General features: G+C 44.2%; 1 pseudogene; it reads left to right on the top strand.

Moving 5' to 3' along the window:
* Window positions 1–1,642: 1,642 nt before the first annotated feature.
* LOC138448166 (U1 spliceosomal RNA) lies at window positions 1,643–1,817 on the top strand (annotated as a pseudogene).
* The last annotated feature ends 18,213 nt before the right edge of the window (window positions 1,818–20,030 follow it).

Genomic DNA, 20,030 nt, shown 5'->3' with positions numbered 1-20,030 from the left:
GGAGTCCATAAAGCTTAATACAGAAATAGCCTCAAAATCCAATTTATTTTTCACTAAACAGCTGACACGTGTTTCGACCTGTTGAGGTCGTTCTCAAGGCGTGATTCCAATGCAATATTGATCAGGAGTAATGTGTTGAACAGCACAATTGCTACCCTCAATGGGTATATGACTCAATGCAAGAAACAATACATCTGATGCTGGTAGCTCAATGTAGTAACGGGGTCAAATCCCCCTCTCCAGAACTTTAATAGAAGTGTTCGCACTGGCGCCGTGCGGCAAGCTCCGTAAGAAACCTTTGCTGCTGCGTTAATGCGTGCAGGATCATGGTACTGTGTGCTGCTCTCTTTCTAGAAGGTGATCTGTGTCAAAAGAACAGAGGCATTTGTTCTGCACCCTTCCCACTCCTTTCAGTGACTGTTTGCACTTAGTGCAGACTGTTATTCTTCCCCACTCCTCTGCGGATGGTCTCTCCCGCCACCCTTCATACTGTGCTATTGTCTGTGACCCAGTGTCGGACCCTTGCATGGACGTCATTTAGGGGTATCAAGTGCTACCCCTGGCTATTGGCTTACTATCCCTGACCAATCGGCTGCTACCCCTATCCAATCCTCCAATCAGCAGCAAGTGGGAGTTGCCAAGTAACACGCACATCACGTTCGCGCCGTTGGACTGGCTCTGGGATCCACCCATTTTGTTTGCAGGCAGGAGGAGCAGGACATGTCTGTGAGCTGACTGAGTGCAGGCCTGCACCTGACCCCGCCCACAGCACTGAGTGGAGAGAGGAGCTCAGGTGTGTGATCAATGATATTGAATATTACCTACTGCCTGCAGTCGAAGAATTCACGGGCGAGCCGGGCGGAATTAGAATATCCACCATGCCCGCCACAGCGCCCGGCCTGCAAGAAAATTGAATTTGAGACAGTGCTTGATGTGCACTCGTGTGTGCCTGTGGTGGGCTGGTGGCCGCTCTTGTTAAGTGGGTGACCTGTCAGCTGAGGAGGGTCTGCTATCCGACTGGACCTGCTGGCTGGCGGCGAGGCCCGAATGTATGCAGGGCCCCGATGGGAGAAAGGAACTGTGCTACAATGTGCCTATTCTGCTAGACTCTGCCTGCCGAATCTTCACCCCAAAACGTGGGACAAGCAGCTCTGCAGATGCTCAGGGCTTCCTGGAGGGCTACGTCAGGGCATCCCTTCCCACCCTTGCTTAGCTAGGCTTCCAGAACAGGCCCAATCCCTGCCCTTCCGCTTGCAACTCATACTTACCTTGCAGGGGAGAATCTGTGATCAGAAAGGCAGATCTCACAGGATGAGGCGAGGCTCATCCATTGCACATCGGATTTGCTAACCCGGGCTCCTGCAATGTCCCCAAATGCTGAGGAGGGTCTGCTATCCGACTGGACCTGCTGGCTGGCGGCCAGGCCCGAATGTATGCAGGGCCCCGATGGGAGAAAGGAACTGTGCTACAATGTGCCTATTCTGCTAGACTCTGCCTGCCGAATCTTCACCCCAAAACGTGGGACAAGCAGCTCTGCAGATGCTCAGGGCTTCCTGGAGGGCTACGTCAAGGCATCCCTTCCCACCCTTGCTTAGCTAGGCTTCCAGAACAGGCCCAATCCCTGCCCTTCCGCTTGCAACTCATACTTACCTTGCAGGGGAGAATCTGTGATCAGAAAGGCAGATCTCACAGGATGAGGTGAGGCTCATCCATTGCACATCGGATTTGCTAACCCGGGCTCCTGCAATGTCCCCAAATGCGGGGTACTTGACTGCATTATTTCTGGTAGTGGGGCACTGCGTTCACACTTTCCCCTGACTTATCGGGGAAAGAAAGCAAAAGTAAAGTGTGCAAGTAGGTTGGTTGCACACAGAGCCCCCTGGTCTTGTACCAGATTTTCTTTTGCTGCAGTTTAGAGGACCAGCGCTGAGCAGCTCAGGTCCACAGCATTCACTAGAGGGGTGAAGTGCACAGGAGCCGAACCCCAGACTTGTGCACCCCATGTTCTCAGGTGGCGCTGTGCCTGTTCCCAATTTGACCTCCAGCCACTGTGGGATAGCGGATCCCTGCCATCAGCACATAAGGAGCAGGGGTCCTCTTGCAGATGGGGGATACCTGTTGTCCAGAGAGTAAAGTCGACAATAGCCGAACATGATGCTTTTAATCGGAAAACCAGAGCGGGCACGCTGAGTAGTCCTCTAATAGGTAGGTATGTACGCATAAGTGTTGTGATTGGCTAGGCCTAACACCCAGTACAGTCAGTCAGCAACAGCCGCTCTCTGAGATGTTTGGTGACCTTGCTGGGTCTGGATGGAATGCTTTTACAACATTTTAAGTTTTATGATCAGAACCGTGAAGAAAGAGCAACTGTATAAGAAAACGTGTTCTTTGGTGAAATATTCTCCCTCTCTCACCTTCTATCCTAGCTTTCCCTTATCCTTACACCGGCCTTTCCACCCCTGTGCCCCCAGAATGTGATTTCGCTCTGTAGTCATGTTAAAATAACAGGGCAGATCCACATAAAGAGGGTATTTATCATTTGGGTTCATACACTTCCATGATAATATGGGCCTTGACACACTGTTACATATGATGATCAATTCTTGTATTACATGTGTGTCATATGACATTGATATTGTAACCATATTTTTCTTAGTGTACTGAGGGATAATGCCTTAGGATGCCACTTTCTGTGATGCCACTGGGGGGGAGGGGTCAAATGATGTCACTTCCTGTGGTGTCACTCGTGGGCGGGAGCATGCAATGTCACTTCCGCTAACCCTGGAATTTTGGGGAAATGACGTCCCTGGACCCTTGTCCTCCCACTTTCCCTCTCTCTGCTTTTGCCAGCAGCCACAGTTCAATGGGCCTGTCCCGTGCCGGCCATGATCCTGCTGTAATGCTGAAAGCCCCTCCAGCATGAGCAACAGGAACACAATGAGGTGGCTGCTGTAACCTGCTTGTGATGCCTAAAATTAACTTCTTCATGGACTCACCGCTTACCTAACCCAAATGAAAACGCTTCTCGTCCTAGGTTGTTGCGCAGCGTAATCAATAAAAGCAAGCTGGCTGTTACCTATAGTGCAGATGCTTTCAAGTTGTGCTTTATTAGAGGATGAAATCTTCACGAAGGATGTCTGCTCCAGGCAGTGTTTGTGGATTGCTGACTAAACAATGCTTCCTTCCCACCAACAGATTATTCCAAGATAAAGCAAATTGCACATACAAATATAATACAAACGATACTCTCACTAACATAGCACCGGCCGGCACACAGGGCATCAGTCAAGGCACATGGGGGATCGGACCCACTTGCGTCGGTTTCCCTGCACCACTTAAATGAAACAGGAACTTCAAGAACCCTTTACTGGTGGCGATTACTTTTCTATCCCTATCGACTTGCTCTACTGAAGTCCCTTCTCCATGTTGGTTAAGTCACTTTAATCAACACAGAACATCGGCTTAAGTAGAGTAGAGCTATGTCAAAGATACCTCTGGTAAGCTTTATTTTTCATGTTTTAATTTGAAGAGAGACCTTAGCACCCTTGTCCGGTGTTTGTGGGTTCTAATGGGGTTAATATACAGAGTGGTTGGCTGACTCTGCCGTTAAGGGACCCTCATTTCCTTGGCCCTTCAACTTGAGTGATGGCCAATTACTGGCAGGGTCATCTTGCCATCCTATGTATTAATGCTGCATGTGAAATTCAAAAAGTAACGAGACAGGGCAAGGAAGTTTGCTTGTAGTGCACACTCACTGCAGGAAACACAGTTGGAAACTTCCAATTGAATCTCAACCTCACTTAAGAGTCTCATCAGAGCCACCTACGTAACATGCACATAGAACAGGGTGGAAGAGGGCTTCTGGGGCATCAGGCGTCTTCACAGGTGCGTGGGTTAGCTCCCCAGCACAGTCTTTGTTGTGCATTGGTGTTTGTTTCTTTAATGCAGCTATCTACTGTCACCGAAGGTACCCAGAAGCATCCATAAAGTTAATTTTAGTGCTATATTATACTGCAGAAAACCTCAGAAATCGAGCCCTTCATCCGAGCAACCAACTTCAGACCTGCTGTGAAAACCATTAACCTCTCCCACATGGATGGTGGCAAAGCTCTCCTGGAAAGCCTTCTAGGGACCACCCTGGGACTCCTGAGATGTGTTACATGTCATAGAATGACTCATTAAAGGATTCCACAAATTCAACCACATCTCCCTGATCCTTATTGAAATGCACGGGCTCCCGCTGCAAGCACGTTTCACCTTCAAATCCTGCTGCATCATCTACAAAGCCATCGCCTTCCAATCCCCAAGATACCTCTCTGAGCAGCTCAGTAGCTCCAGAGGCATATCATAATCCTCCAGAAGCAAGGACATGGGCAAACATGAAATTCCGCTGGTGCGGGAAGGAAAAAACCAGAAGACAGTCCTCTCTCTATGTCCCCATTCTCTGGATCCTCTTCTCTGTCAACACAAGAATGGCCCACTTGCTTCTACATTTCAGGAAGGCCCTCAAGACCCTCATTTACAAAGAATGGCTCCTCCTTAACACCTCTGTCCGTGCCTGCCTTCACTTCCCACGTATCCTGAGACTGGGCGATCTGTTCTCCACTGTTTCCTCCCCTTGTTGATCACTGGCTTCCAAATTGGCCACCCTTCCCATCCTCCATCGTTAGCGCCTGCTCTCTTATGTTGATTCCTTTTAAACTGCTCCCCTCGCCGTGTACTCCCTCTATTAATTGCAAAGCACACCGTTGCTTAACGTAGCTAGGCACCAGCTTATTAAATCCCCTAATAATAATAATATTATATTTCGGGTCGGTAACATTTGGCCCTCCAGATGTTTTGGACTCCAAACGATATTATACTTCTCAATTGACTAGGCTGGCTAAGGCTGATGGAACCTGTAGTGCAAAACACCTGGCGAACACAAGGTTGCTCTATAAACACCAAAACAAAACCAATCAATATTGTATGTTACATGTGCTGCCTGCCTTCTCTTTTCCTGCTTCACAGATCCATGTGTACAGCGGGTTCCTCTTCAAAAGTAGGCGAATCACATGTTTTTGTGACATGCGAGCAGTTGTAGAGTTAAAAATCTCAATGTTCAAGAGAAAATCATGAGACTTTGAATAAAGTCAGGCATGTTTGTATTTATTTTATATGAGGACGACCAAGCTATCGGGAAAAGTGGAGCTCTTTATAGGAGAATCTCAAGCATGTTGTGGTGCACATACAATATTATGGGAATATTGGTTTGATTCCCACTCAACTGCTTAGAAGCTGCAGGAATTGGGTGTGACTCGCTATACAAGTCACCAATAAGACTATTAATGGTGTGTTATCAGGGAGTATCCTGCATGGTAGGAGTGGGGAGAGAACTATGGAAAAAAGTCCATTTTGATGGGGAAATCAGGTTTGCCAAAAGTGTGGTCAAAGAAGGTAGCAAGACCTAACTAGATATCTTCATGGCTCTCCATGCCCTCACACTGACTATACCATTATAGTCTTGGAGCTAAAGCCAGATGCCGGCAATACAAGTCTAAATAACTCAAAACGAAGTAAAGATATGACAGTATATGTATGAAGACTGTCACCGATGCCCCGAATGGGGTATTTGCTGAACCGCTCGAGGATTTTACTGGAAATGAAATCCATCCCAGGTCTAAAATATTTCTCCACAGATGAGATTGAAGTGGTAAAATTCCCTTTCTCTCCAGATACGAATATTGCTGAAATACTATTGAAATCAAACTTGGGCCTGGTATCCGTTTTGGGGGAAACAGAAGCCTGGGAAAAAGGGGCTATAAGGTATCTGTGGCATGCCCTGCGTTAATGAATATACATCCCCAGCTGTCAGGAAACCAGCTACATAACCAGACCCATAACAAGGTCAATAGTATGGGCCAGCTTCAACGGCTGCCTGGGAAATGGTGCCAGAGATAGATACACAAGTACTCCTTAGAATGGGTATCCAACAGCAGAGCCTCTAGTAAAAATCATCTTAAGATACTGTTATGGTATTCTAGAGGCTATAATTCTTTTTGCTTGGAGCCAAGAAAATCCTATGGATCCTTTGACTTGATCTTACTTCAGGAAACATGGCTGACAAGCCTAATTGAATTGATGAATTCACCATGTTCCAACAATTGGCAGTGGGGTCGGAAGGAGGGAGACACTCGGGGGTCTATTGATTGCTTGTAAAAATAGTCCACTGTATGAATCCAAGTTGCTTTCACATGAGGTTCAAGGTATACTGATAGTGAGGATGGAGTATACAGCCCTGAATGTGGGACAGAGCTGGATTCTGGTAAATCTGTATTGGAACTCTCGGGGGGCGGGTGCCTTTTGGATTTTCTATCAAAATGGTCTGATATTTTGGTTGAAATACTTTCCCTTTTTTCTACAGATGAAGTCTTAATAGCAGGAGACTTAAACTCCCAATGTCTGATGACTAAATATCAAGTCACAGGGATTTCACGTCAACAAACACAAAATGGTCTAATATGGGCAAACTTTGGATGCTGAATCGAAATATTAGGGGTGATATCCCGAGTACTCCAACTTGGCATAGGGGAGCAGCCACCTCTACTATTGATTACCTTTTTGCTAGTGGGAAAATCTTTGAAAATTGTATGACGCTATTTGTGGAAGAGGGGAATGTGGATGACAATGCAATGCTCAAATTATTAATTGATGTCAACTTGTCCTCAACTGTTTCTAAATATACATTTAAATTGTCGGTGAATACGGTGGTCAGTTGCAACATTTTATAATGGAGGTAAAAGCTTGACAATTAAACTACAAAATATGTTGGCTAATGTTCCTGAGGATCAAATCTATGAATCTTGTAATCCATCTAGTTTTCATTTGTTACTACTGGACTTGGATCCTCAGAAACAGAATACCCAAACACGTAAATGTTCCCATAAACATTCCTTTAACCAGCAGATCATGGAACAGAAGAGGAATATAAGACTGCAAAAAGCAGAGTTAAAAAGAGCTAAACTTGACAGAAAGTCCTTTGAGATAGCGATCTCCCACATTAATAACTGCCAGAGAAATTGGAAAAGATCAATGAAGTCATCTATCTATCAGCACGATGGGGAACTTATGTTAAGGTCTTTAAGCCAGAGAAATTCCAGAATTTTCTGGGCTATTTTTTTTTAATTTATTTAATGTGATACAGTTTTTATAAACAAATAGAAACTTTACACATTCAATACAACAATCATATAAATCAAGCAAAATTTGAAAAAACAAAAATATATTCTCAAAACCATATCAAAAATCAATTCATCAATTTCAATTCAATTCATCAATTCATCAAACCATCAAATCAGCATAAGGGGAAATCAATAACAACCAACAGTGCAATTATATATAGATAATAAATGACACATCATTAAAGGGTGAGTTGATCCAATCACTGTAGTGTAACCTCTCTGGAACTCTGAGGCCGAAAGACTCATTCCTCAGCTATTTATCTGCACAAATGGTTAACAGTTTTGGCTCACAGACTGCACAAAAGATATTTCAACTTGCCCTTTGGTGGTAAATAATTTTTTCCAAACTCCAAAAAGAGCTAAATGCAGACCAGAGTTCAGCTCGTTCAGACATTGATACCAAAACTCGTTACTTTTCAAATATTCAAAACAATGTATGAATTTTCCAAGATTTTTACCATAACTAATGCTCATATTCGGGCACTTAGTGAGTATGTGTCTAGCTGTTTCCAGCTCAGAGCGGTTTTCACAAACCCTACAGAATTTCTCTGCTTTGGTCGCAGTTTGCCCCAATTCAGTGTTCTCCAATGTTGGCAAATGATTTATACGCATCTGCAATACAAAACGCCTAAGAGCAGGGCCTGGACAAAGATCCAGGTACATTTGAGCGTTTTTATAGGTATAGAGTACAAATGTTACAAACTTATCGGTTTTTAATGTTGCTAGTTGTGTAAAGTTGTTCTGCCAATCCCATAGAAATAGGCATTTATGTGGATGATGAAACATACATTTACTGTCTTGTCCCCATTTAGGAGACCAGCAGATCTGTTCAAACAGTGCTTTCATATCTTTCTCCAGCTTGGACTGGCTATTTTTCCCCATGTCTTCCTTTATGGACATTAATAGGGGATTGGTGGGATTATTTTGTATTTTAATGTATAATTCCGCTTGTTTCTGGAGCACCCTTGCCTTCAGCGAAGAAATTCCCAGTTCTAGTCTTAATATATCCATAGGAATACATTGCGCAAGACCCAAAAGACGCCTCCAAAAAGTTTCCCTCCAGTACCTGTACCCAGTCGAGATTCATATTCATCAAGGGTTCTAATCCATAAATTACCATGGCCACAAAGCATTGAATGTAAAGCTGGCGTGCTCCCCAGATGGAAAACTCACTTTGGTCTTGTGTGAACTTATGAATTATAGTTGTTAGTTGCACTGCCCTTGTTTTGCGAGCCTGGATGCAATGGAAATAGTTGCCTTTACTGTCAAACTCCACACCTAGTTATTTATAGGAGTCTGTGTATTTTAACTCAACCTTACCAGCTGTATAGAGAATCAGCTCAGTTTTTTATGATTGATAACCAGTTCCATTAGCTTCTGCATACTGCCATAGCTTCTGAGCTGATCTGAGTATTCCACTGAATGTATGATCAAGCAGCACCAGATCATCGGCATAGGCCAGAATCACACAATGGGACAAGCCGATCTTTGGGGGGCAGTTATGTACTCCCTGCAGATATTCAGGGATATCAGAGACAAAGAAGTTGTAGAGCCATGGGGCCGTTGTACACCCCTCCTTTACCCCTCTTGTCTGTAATATTGAATTTGTCATGTGACCCTTGATGTCCAATCTCAACTGGACTGTGGTGTTGGTATGTAATAATTTCAGGTAATAAATCAGACTCTCCGAACATGACACATTTTTAGATTTTTGCCACAATTTCTCTCTATTAACCGAGTCAAAAGCCGCCTTGAAGTCGATATATATGGCATATAAAGGAGGGCAATTTGGTGATTTTGCTTTGTTCCTTAATGTATCCATTATCAACAGATTATAAGATGTCGAATAACCAGGTCGAAAGCCACTCTGGAAACGATCTAGAATTCCTTTTTTATCTGGCCACATTTGTAATTCTCTTAATAGTAGTGAGGAAAAGATTTTACTGGTACTATCGAGCATAGAGAGTAAGCGATAAAGACTGGTATAAGTAAAGCCTTCTGCCAAGATTCAGGGAATCTTCCTTCAATCAACACTCTTTCGAACAAGATTTCCATAACGTTTTCCCAGAACAGAGGATTAGATTTAAGGACTGCATTGGACAGGCCATTGGGACCCGGAGCTCGAGATGCCTTTAGTCTACCAATTTTCACCAGAAGATCTTCTACAGAGGTTACAAATGGGGGGGTAATAAGGTTAGGAACATTCTTCACAGGCTGTTGGGTAGTATCTATGCCATTACGTTTCTCAAGGAAAGTTATCCATACTTGGGCACCTATGGGGTTAATCATAAGAGCCTTCTTATTTCCCTTTGCCTCCTCCAGAAGTGATCATATATTACGCAAATTTCTAGTACAAAGGGTCTTAACTGTACGTTGCCAACATTCTAGTTTTTTCCCTTTTTTCCATCTTTTAACCCAAATACGATATGAATTCTTTAATTTTCTGATGTTATTCTGTGTTAAGAGTAAAGGATATCTAAAGCCCCTAACCTTGCGTATTTCTCTTCTTAATATTCGCTTGGCATCTCGTATCTCTTTATCGAAAGGGGCTTCTGATGTTATTTGCTTGGACACTAAAGGAATTCTACAAGTGGCATGTTTGCCCGAGAAACTGTAGATCCATTTTTCAATTTCCTCAGAGGTCATAGATCCAAACTTACAAGCATCATTCGAGTTCCATTCACCCGCTGCCTTAGTCACCTTTTCGATATTCTTTACCGACCAGATAATTCGATTGGCAGAATGATTTACACTTAACACTCCTGTGCTTATTTCCTCACATGGGGGAGAAGTGATATCTAAATTCATAATAAGTGGATCGTGGTCACTCCATGGACTTTCACATACAGTCATATCAGTCACAGTGGTAGCCACCTCAGGACTAGCATAGATATAATCCAAGGTGCTTCGACAAAGGTCATTACCCCATGTATAGTTGCCCGGCCTGTCACTCCTGGTACGGCCATTGATAATTTCAAGCTCCAAGCCCTCCAGAAAGCCACGCCAACACTCACCCTCTATGTCATCAACCCTATGTTTCATAAGACTGTATTGGTATATCTGGGTGTTGTTGGCGGTGCCTCCACCCCCTTTAATATGGCAATTAAGATCTCCCGTCAGGATGTTATAGTGACTATTAGTACTGAACTTCCATTGACCCAATAACTCATGTAGTGCCTCCTGAATCTGTACCCTGTGGGTGGCAACCGGAAGGTTATATACATTGATCAACAGCATTTTTACCAATTTTTCATTCGCCCTTAAGTTCACTTCGACAGCATTTATATGGTCATCACATAAAGTCGTTAACTTCCTGCTTGTCACTGAATTGGAAACACCAGTCACTAGGCCCCCAAATGGACGCCCCGTGATCCCCTTCTTGGCAGGCGTATGATAAAGGGTGTATCCATCCATGGCAATTGGTGCAAGTAACTAGGTTTCTTGTAGCAGTAGCAGAAAAAATGATTGTTTATCAATTAGTGGCAAAGATCATTCAGTAGTCAATAAATGATGAAACCCTCGAGTGTTCCAACTCAACAGGGAACAAACTCAGGGCTTCTGTAGAACCATTGGTAAAGAGTCTGCCAGCCACTTCAGGGTATTTTGAATATCACACATCTGGACTTTGTCCCCTTTGATAAGTTCCGGTTTAGATAGCCTTTTATTACCCGATATCTTTGGGTGACTCGGGAGATCCTTATCTTCTTCATCCCTAGCGACGTCCACACCCACCCCAACTTGCGTAAGGCTGTTTTTGTGAATGCGAATCAGTAGGGCTGTGGCCAACACACTACAGTGCAGAGCTGACACATTTGGATTGCATACCCTGAGCGGTTCCACAAAAGAGAAGTCTTCCGACCGAATCACTCGTAGCTGGGGTATTAAGTGCAATTTGGTTAAAACCTCACTTCGGGTCAGCCATTTGTCCCTTTTTTTCTGATTCAAGTTTTTGATTACACAATTTTGTCTATTGAGCATGTATTATCTTCTTCCCCTTCCCTCTAGAAAGTATCGTCCAAGGCCCTGCTTTTATGCTTCCTCTGGGCAGTGTAATATTTGTTGGTTTCACTATTAGTGTATATTAGTGTAAACCAAGGAGTCTGATTCTTGGTCATTACTACTCAAATAGGTGCTCTCATTAGATTTTTCTGGGAGGATCCAGCTGGTTAGCGACCTTGCTGTTTTAGCCAGGTTCTTCTTGGCCTTCCGGGCTCTTTTCCTCGCTCTTTTTGATTTTTTCACAGGTACTTGCATGGCTGACAGTGGGGATGCTATGACTACCGGTACTTTTTTGTTAGCGGCACGTCTAGCCATCCGTCTCTGCTTTCTAGAATAAAAAATGGCTGAGTCTTCAGTAGGTCCCGATTTGGTTTCATTATTGGTTAACAAGGCATCCACCCCCTGTTCCAGGATTGGGAGAATTGGTTCCACAATCTCAGGTTCCTGTTCAATAGTCAGATCTGGTAGACCCAATTGTAAGACCGTGTTAACGTGTATCCTCCCACACAGCTTCAACATTATTTTTAATGCAAATTGCATAGCTGCCATAGATGCTTGCAACTCAGCGATTGCATTTTTGTTTGAAAGAGATGACACACTAGGCCTGGTGTCATCTAAGGGTCCTGTACCTTCGAAATCGATGCACATGTTAGGTTAAGCCGACGGCCGTCCGGGAGTAGGAGTTGGTAATATGTTACTAGTCAGATTTGAGGGATGTTCCTCTGAATTAGAAGTCACCTGACTAGTATCCTCTAATTATTCCTGCCCTTCTGTCAAATCAGGTAGTGTGAGATTCTCTGCACACAAAACCTGGGCTTTTACTTTAATGGTGCATTCCTTATCAGGGATGGTTTCCTTTCCTGTGGTTGCCATAGACATTTTGAATAGAAAGGCACAAATCCAATAAGGAGCTATTATCAATATCTTCGTAGTTGGAAACCACTGAACCCTCAGTCTCATTCAAATTGGGTACAGTAGTTTCTCCCTCTTGAATAGGGTCCTTGTAAGTAACTTTTGGAATGGTTTTTTGAAAGAGGGCTGGAATAGTCCCTTTTCCTGCCAGGCCGCCAGCAGGTGGCGCCAATGATTTCTTAGTGTGCGGCATTGCAATTACACTTTCTTCATTAGTATTCCCTTTCCTTAGATTGTAGCGAGATTTTACAGCTTTAGATTTCACCATCTCGCCAAGGATATCAACTCCTAGCTGTGTGTAAAACTTAGCGCAGGCAGCAGCACCAGAGAGCTTCTGTTTACACCTTAGGTTTCCTGCCGTATTTTCCTTACTCTAACGGCTCCTGTGCCACTCTAAACCACAGGGCACAGTAAATGGGCACTAAGCCCGCTCAGCCTCACAATGCTATCTCTCCTAGACCTGCGGCAGTTCCCTGGCGCAGAAGTAAGCACACACTTACACACAGTTACACTGCAGACAATGGTAAACAAAGCCAAAGACCCCGCAGGTGTTTTGCGCTGCGCCCTGATAAGACCTACCAGATCCACTCGAGTCGGGAGCTCCGAGGATTAGGCAATTCACAGTCAGGCTTCAAAAACACGAGCTGAAATAGCTCCATGCAGCATGGCGAGCATTAAAAAAGCACAGCTCACCCGCTCTCACCCACTGCCACTGCCGCCGCCCGCAGCTCACCACTCGCTGCTCACAGTTCACAGTCGACACACCAGCACGAAGAGGCTAGAAAAATGCACCCAAAGCACTGTCAAGCCGCACCAGCACAAGGGGAAACGTCTCAATCTTCGCCGCACGCCTGGCCGCTTCCGACAGTCACTTGTAACAAGAACTTGTAAACAAGAACTATAGATGAGCAATTAGGATGCCCTACTCCAAGATCAGACTTGGGTGGAACATTCTTCTCAGGTTTATGGGCTAGGGAGTCCCTCAGCAGATGTGGAATGGGAAAGTGCTCATTGGTCTCTTACGTATACCAAGGCTGACGTAGAGCTATTAATAAAGAGCTTGTCTACATCTAGAGCGGCTGGCCCGAATGAGCTTAGTAATTGGACCCTAAAAATGAATCCGTCGGTGTGGGCTTATGTACTTAAGTTATTGTTCGACCAAATAATGAAATCAAAACGCCTCCCAGATTCGTGGAAAAACTCGATCACAATCCCGATCTTTGAAAAAGGAGACAGACTCCTAGCAGTGAATTATAGACCAATTTCACTACTGGATGTGTACAGTAAAATCTTTCCTGGCTTAATTGTAAGAGAGTTAGAAGATTGGGTGAAATTAAAGAACATAATTCCAAAACAACAAACCGGTTTCAGAAAGGGACTATCTACATCCTTTAATGGTCTGGTTCTTAGCTGCCTGAACAGAGATCTGGAAAACAAAAATGGTCTACCCCTTTTTGGGGCGTGGATAGATCTCACTCAAGCATTTGATACGATCAATAGGGGTCTTTTATGGAAGAAACTGCATGCATGGGGAGTCCCATCCAACTTACTCTCTATCCTGATTGAACTACACCAAAATTCCAAGATGAGAGTTAGACTCTCTAGGACGGGCGATTTAACAGAGCCGATACGGGTTAATAGAGGGGTACGTCAGGGTCGCCTAGTGGCTCTGCTTCTGTTTATCCTCTTTATGGCCGATCTGGGCATGGATCTGAAGGTCATTGGTCTAGCATCACCACGCCTCGGCTTAACCAAAATTAACTGGTTGGCCTACGCCTATGACATGGTGGGACTGGGTCAATCCCAGGTTGGCCTGCAGAGATTGTTCTCTGCACTGGAAATGTATGCTCAAAAGAATGATCTCAGGATCAATCCAGAGAAATCTAGGATCCTTATTTTTAAACATCCAAACAAAAGAGTGAGGAACTATTCATAGGAAATGGACCATCGAACAATAGAAATTGTGTCTGAGTTTACCTACTTGGGTTCCACAATTAAATCATACCCAGCTAAAGTCCATCTATTAGAAACTTTCCATCTAAAAAATATTAAGTTGGGGGCCCAGATGAAAAGGATAAGAATGAAATGTTGCAAATTCTCGATACTCCCTATGGTAAAATTCTATTTGGGAAAGGTGATCCCAATAATTCTATTTAGCATGGATACAAACCCGCTCACAATGGAGGTCAATTGGGATTTGATAGAGTCAAAGCTTTGGAAAAAATCATTATCCCTCCCGAATTGTGTACCCATTGTATCCTTGAGGTTCGAATTGGGCCTTTCCTCCCTGAGATCGTGGCTGGAGTGGAAATGGATTTCCTTGTATAGGTCCCTTCTGGATCCTGTAAAGGGGTCCCTATATGAGGAAATGTCCACCCTGCTCCAGTGCAACACAAACACGTTCCTTGAAAAACTAAAGCTGAAATGTCTAGAGTTGTTGGATAACTCAGATTGCATATTAGACCTGTTGGTACAAAACCCAATGAAAATGAAAGAGCGGTTGAAAATGTGGGATTGGGTGAACACAGGGGAAAAGAATCGAGTATGACAAAAGTATCACAATCATTCTCTGCATGGGGAAAAACAGGACGATTCTGCCCCCATATTTGAGAAAATATCCAGATTCAAGCTATAGGGACCTATTCTTAAGGTTCCCTACTCTAGAAATTCAATCAGCCAGACATATAGCCCATCTAGATGATAGTTGTTTGAAATGTGACGCTAATGAATCTCAAACATTAAAGCATCTGATATCTAAATGTTCGGGCATTAGGGAGTTGAGAGTCCTGAGACTGAGAAGATTTGTCCATGATATTAGCTGGTTAGACACAGAGGAATTTTGGTTCAGAGCTTCATCTGGGTATGAAACTTTCCTAACTGCAGAAACTGTAAGACTGCTGAGAGATCTAAAGTTGGATGGTCATTGAGAAAGGAAACTTTGGTGAAAATTGTAACTGTATTACTTCTTTTGTCTTTTTCTTTTTTTTGCTTTGTGGGTTTATATTTGGATGAATTCTTTTAAACATTTTGTGTTCTATGGAAAATGTGGATAAAGCACAATAAATAAAAAAATAAACAATATGTATATAGTCTTGCATGGTTGCAGCTGGTGAATGCCTCTATTTGCCCATTTATAAGGGCAGGTAAAACCCTTTCCCAGGGATAGCGACTCCACAGAAAGCTTGCCTGGGAACTCACAGCTCCTGAAAAGCAGAACTGTCAAGATCCCAGTGTTTCCATCGTTGACCCACTGAGGGCTGTGACACCGAGGAAACCACCAAGACCCTTGAATGCTGCATTGATGTTCATGGTTCTTCCAACAGCCATTTGCCTATTCCACTCGTACACCAACGCATCTCATAAGCTAAAGCACATCATTGCCTCGGCTCAAACCAGAAACACAGCAGAGACTTTATTACTTAGGGAGCCATTAGGACAGCCAGCGTCTTCATCGCCACATCTGTAAGTTGATAGACCCGCCCTTGGTGTCCCCCAAACAGCGACGGCCGAGCCACCACATTGAACCGACTTGCCTGTGCATCCTGGTATCAGACCCCCAACTGTATGCCAGCTTGCTGCGGGTCCACCGCGACTGCTGCATCCTCAAATTGAAAAGAATCCATAAATGACCCAGAGAATCGTGGTTCAACACTATTGAACCACCAAGACATTGTGCCTCATTCCAAATACAGTGTTGTAGTAAAGAAAATGTGGTAATGAAGTGGTAACAGAGTTACCACTGCATTACTGTACTGCCGTACGATAACTTTGGTGGTGAGGTGAAGGAAAAACCTCCAGCAAAATGCTGGAGATAATACTGCTACCGTACCACCAAAAACAGCCATATTGGCAAAATTACCACTGGCAGAATTACCGCCAGTGGTAATTCTGCTGAAATGCGCATGGAGTTCTATGGACTCTATAAATTGTGACTAACACTGCCATACCATCACTTTCAATACGGCTGGCGGTAATGGTAATTCTGTTTGGTGGTATTCTGGTGGATTTACTACCAGAATACCCCCAAAGATGTAATGAGGCCCATTGACTGGTATCTCCTCCCCTGGTCTGTCTTTGGTCCGTCAGAGACTGGGTCGGTCATTTTAATCACTTTTGCATCCCAAATAACATATCCTTTGACCAGTGTGATATTTTCATTGCCTTTTCTCCGCCTGTCTCATTACGCAGGGTTCTGCATCTGCTAACTGTGCATATTCTGTGTTATTTCTACAGAGGATGGTGTTGGTAGTGTTTTTTAGTTAGTTAATATTGTACATGGTGTGTTTGATTTAGTTATTTATTCATGGAAATTACATTGAAAGCAATGCATTTTTGGCACAGAAATGCTTTCAAAATCTTTAACATTGATTAACAGAGTGGATGACCAGTGTCTTCAACAATGGGTGAGCGAATGTGAATATAAGGCCAGATGATGCAGGGGGGTAGAAACATGAATTAGGGATGAGGACAGTAGAACATGATATCGGAATGGGACAGCGGCAGAAGTGCTAAGTTTAGGATGAAGGGGCGAGGGATAAGTGCCGTGGGGTTGTTGTAGAGAGGTAGGGGAGAGGAGAACAGGGAGATGTGGTGGCCTAGATGCTATGCAAGTGCCTCTTCAGAAATGAGGAGAGCTAGGAGGTTGGATTTAAAAAGAGATAGAGTGGGAGTAGTGTGGAGAGGGAGAGGAACAGCATTCCAGACTAAGGTAACGAGGAGAGGAAGAGAGCAGAAATGAGAGGGAGTGCAAGGGTCACGAGAGGTGGCAAGAAGGTGAGCCGAGAATAATTGTAAGGAGTGAGGGGGGGAGTAATGATTGAGATGGGCCAATAGGTAGTATGGGGTAAGTCCATATATAGTTCGATGAAAATGAGAATGAGTTTATATTTTGTCATCTGTCTCATAGATAACCAGCCTAACAAACGACGGGTTGGAGAAGTGGAGGTGAAGCGGAGAAGGTTGAAGAGCAAAGTTGAGGACATTGACAAGAGGTAAAAAAGCATAGTTTGGAAGGCCATAGAGGAGAATGGCACAGTAGTCAGATCGAGAGAGTACTAAAGAGGAGTTTAGGTGCTTAGCAGTGTTGAAGGGGAGATGTCTTATTTTTCTGATGTCGAGGATATTAAGTCTGGCTGCAGTGGCAGATTTGAAGATAAAGAGCGAGAGGTTGGGAGATGGGTCAAAGACAACACCAAGATTGCGAGCAAAAGCAGAGTATGGAAGGTGGTCAGGAGAGAAGAATAGAAGAGGGGGAGTGGATAGCCTGTTTGGAAGTGAAGAACTTCAGTCTTAGTGGAGTTGTGCATGAGCGAGTGAGATGCCATCCAGTATTTGATGGCAGAGAGACAGACATTTTTGATTAAAGTATATATATATATATTGATATAACTTTGATTGAACATTCCTTTATTTTGGACTGTTATTCGTCGCTGTTTGGGTTGCTACTAAACCACATTCACACCCCTCTTAACAGCATGGCCTTACCTCGGCTCACATTACCACAAAAGCGAAGGAGATATATCTCTTGGCTGAGTCTCTATTACCCTTATCATTGTGTTGGCTCGTGGTTTGTACAAGTGTGAAGGCTGAGTAGGCGTTTTAGCCTCTACTCATCCATCTACTCCTGGAACAGCAGAGGTTAGTTCATCACAAGGGGTCTAAAAGTTATCCCTGAATTGATCTGAGCAAATGGGAACTAATCCAGTAAGGATTCGGTTGGTGCTTCCTCTTAGAACTTTTTTTCTAAATAATGTGCTGGAATTGCGCATTTCACAGCAGAAATTTCAGAAAGTTGGATAACAATATAAAATGTAAACTTTGTTCTGCAGGGCAGCACATGAAACACTCAAATAGATCCCAGATCACCAATAGCACACAGGAGCATTTTTCAACAGGTGTCGATGCAGGCTGACCCCACAGAAAAACCAGGAGGCCTCCCTCAACAATATATGTCAGCATTGCCCCACTTTCAATCAGGTTCTGCCGAAAACAGGTCAGGAGGTCTGTCCCCTGTAATGCTTGTTGTGTCCAACAAAAGTAATGAAGCTGGCCTCATCCCAACATACCAGCATTGCCCCTGTAAAGCACATGTTCATGATGCTGGTGCCCAAAAAAGGCCTGTCTCAACAATATATGCCTGTGCTGGCCCCCTTTCACCCTGCTAGCGCCCATATCAAATCCTGCAGTTTGCTTCAATGTTTACCCATATACTGCCCCCATTTCTGCATCCTGTCATTCTCAGTCCCTGCAAACTGCTCCTTTGTCCCGGACACACACACCCACATCCACATATGCACACACAAGCCCACTCACACAAACAAGCATGCAAACATTTGTTAAACATACCTAAGCCAGAAATGGCTCAATAGTTCACAATTGACATAGGAAAACCTGAGATCGCATTAAACTGTTCTACATGTCTTAATACATTCAAGACTTAGACCCCCTTAGACGAACCTTTGTGATAAACCCACCTGCTTGTAGTGATCATTTGACAAAGTTGTCCATCATGTACACAACATCAGCACATCAATATATCAAACGTAACCCTCAAAGAGAGCTGACATTTTTAATAGGAGTAGGCTACCCCTGCTTTATTTGCCAAATATACTGCCAGGGTTGCATCTGCAGAGAAATCTCGGAGGGTCGTGGGAGACTAACACATCAAATAGTGGGGAGGGTGCGATCCTTAGACTGTGGAGGCAGGGTACACCTACTTGCATGTAGCGTCGTACCCATTCTCACCAATTCATGTTCTTGGGAGCTAGCGTCAAATTATCACCAAACAAGGCAAACTGAGCCCGTGACATTGGCCAAAATCATGGTCCAATTTTGTGGAGCCAGTGGGCAGTAGGAAGGGAGGTCCAGATCAACTGACAAACAGTGGGCCCTGAACCTGTGCCATGACAGTATCTCCTGATGCAGCACCGCTTAGCCTAATCCCTTATATGTGGGCCTAATAAGGCAGAAATAATGGAGAAAACATCTTTTTAATAAACAAATCAATGTGGCCAACTGTGATGTTTCCAAAGTGAAAAAGGTTGCCACCCAGTTATTGGGTGGTTTGATGGGCAAGACTAACAATAATGGCCTCATCCACCCTAACTGACAACCCATCTCGGCAAACTCCAGCACTGAAACAACACACATTACACAATGGCACATACTGCACCTGAAGGCATATGTCTACGCTAAAAATCATTATTTACCACATTCACTCACCACAGATAGACCAACGCACCTCTCCACACTCCTTAAACACTACTCTTACAGACACCACAAACAACCACACACACAATTTACATAAGCAACCTGGAGTGTACAAAAGCCCTGTCTTTTCAGATGTACACAGATCAACATTGCAACAAAGCAGCCTCGCTCTGTGTCTCCTGCTTCTTCGTTAGGTTGCTGCCGCACCTCTTGCAGACCATGAAGCTCCAAGAATCTTTAAAGGAGGCAAAAGGTGTGCTATACCAGACTCAAAAACATGTCATAAAAGGGCATATGAAAGGGTTTCACTCATTCTCCTGTGGAGCAGTGCTCTGGATGGCCCAAGCAACGTTGGTGATTGGTATTAACAGGGGATGAAATGAACGGTGGTTCAGGCACAGTTAGGGCCTCATTACGACCCAGGCGGTAAGTTACCGCCTGGGTCATACCTTTACCACCATGGCGTAAACTACGTTTACGCCATGGTGGTTGGCGGACTTAGCGCCCCATTCCGAGGTTGGCGGGGTGGTAAGTCCCCATTAACCCATTTACCCTTCCCCATTCCCATTTTTGCCCCATAGGGCATAATGGGAGTGGGGAAGGCGTTAATTACGCCACCGTAAATTACGGTGGCGTAATTAACAACAAGGTCCCTTAGCACCATGGATTTTAACACCTGCTAAAAGCAGG

Source organism: Ambystoma mexicanum, chromosome 3q (genome assembly GCF_040938575.1).
Source record: "Ambystoma mexicanum isolate Mex_15411 chromosome 3q, UKY_AmexF1_1, whole genome shotgun sequence".
In the NCBI taxonomy this organism is placed as follows: Eukaryota; Metazoa; Chordata; class Amphibia; order Caudata; family Ambystomatidae; genus Ambystoma; species Ambystoma mexicanum.
Note: the sequence above shows the minus strand (reverse complement) of the source record. Positions and strands in the feature narration are given on the sequence as shown.